A 1,767-nucleotide genomic window follows, 5' to 3' on the forward strand; every position below is an offset into this window, starting at 1 on the left:
CCCTGGGGCTAACAGCAGGCAGCCGGTTGCCTGAAAGCCACGGCTTGGGGGTCCCCGCCTGGATCCTTGTGATGCAGCAACAGCAACTAGCACTTCTCAGAACTCAGATGCTGGGGAAAATCTTGCTAGCAGTATGGAGAGCTCAGGACCTGGGCAGAGATGGCTGAGGCGAGAGAACTGGGGACTCCCATCATCATCATCATCGGTTTAGCAGAAGTTAGGCAAGTACCAGTCAGGTGTGGTTTAGGTACAGTCGGTGCTTTCTTGGAAGAATTATGTGAGCTCCAGAGGTCCTCTCTGGCCCTATTTTCTATGTTATTTAGAGGGAGCCCATCACCAGAGCACCTGGGCTTCTCTCTAATGAACTTATCTTCATAGGCAGGGCTGTTAGAGGGGAGAGAGGGGAAACTGAGGCACTGAGAAGCTCCGGGCCCACATATGAGGCCCATAGTAGAGCATGTGCTCAGAGCTCCTGAATCCTCAACCACTGCCCAAAAGAGGGTTTGACCCCACTGGATCAGCTCAGGTCATTGCCTTCTGCCCCCTTATATTCCCCTGTAGCAGGATTTCAATGCCAGCAGCAGGCGGGGGAAGAATTCTTTGTCTTGGGCGTGCTGGAAAACAGCTGTGGTGGGTTTATCGCTGAAACGCCTCTTGCAGCAAGCAGAGCAGTCTCTCATGTCTGGTTTGGAGAGCAGTTGGCATGCAAGTGGGATTGCAAGCCAAGCTGGGGACACAGCATAGCTGAACTAAACTAGCCCTTTGCCACCCTAAGCCCCTAAACTTGCACCATGTGAGCTGACATGTCTCAGGCTTGCTCTCTGCCATGGCCTGAATTTATATGTGGGTATCTATGTCTTTTTGGAGATGTTTAGCATAAATCCTTCATGTGCAAACTAGAAAAAAAGCGAGTTTTTCCAAAGTCAAGCCATCTTTCCTCCCTTTTCTTTGAACGCAGTGGCGCAGCATTTAAGGCATCTTGCTACAGCTCCAGAGGCATGAATTCAAGCCTCAGACTTATGCCAAAGGTGGCCCCAAGCTGTGAATGGGCACCAGGTCATTCGGGCTGTCTCACCGCCTCCCGACTACACAAATAGGTGGAAATCGGCACGCTGCATCTGCACTGAGGACGCTACGTGGCTTAGAGCGAGGTAGGATGAGGCTGCCCATCCTAGTTTCAGCTTGTTCATTGATGTCCATCGCTCCTTGCCTCTCAGGACCCAGGCATCCCACGGCCTTGGAACGCTGTTCCTTTTTTCCCCCCATTTTGGGGAACTTCTAAGGAACCACTTTCTCTGCTGGGCCATATCTGATCGCTGGGGTTACCCGCGCCAGCACAAAAATGACACTATGCTGTGGGTGGGCCCCAGCCAACAGCCTGCGGGAGCCAAGGGAAGGGGTCCAGCCAGATTCAAGGCTTCCAACCAAAGCAGTGTCCCGAGGAGGAGGGGAAGCCAGCAGGGCTGAGCTCAAAGGGGCTTCTTGGGGGCAACCGGATTGTCAGTGCTCCCTGGGGCTGAGCTGGGCACCCCCAGAACTGAGGGAAGCGGGAACCGCAGGCGCTTCCTGCTTCACTTCCCCAGGAGCCGCTCCCAGCAGGGCGCACGCTGGCGCTTAGCTCCCGTGGCCACGTCCAAGGCAGGGGGAAGACTGCAAGGCCCGCGCCAGGCTGTGGTGGTTCTGATGTCTTCCAGCGAGAGGCGCCTTCCAAATCCCTTGCTCCTGTCCAGCCCTCCCTGCTCCATAATGGGTCAGGAATGTGGGGCC

This window comes from Alligator sinensis, unplaced genomic scaffold, assembly GCF_000455745.1.
Source record: "Alligator sinensis unplaced genomic scaffold, ASM45574v1 scaffold1542_1, whole genome shotgun sequence".
In the NCBI taxonomy this organism is placed as follows: Eukaryota; Metazoa; Chordata; order Crocodylia; family Alligatoridae; genus Alligator; species Alligator sinensis.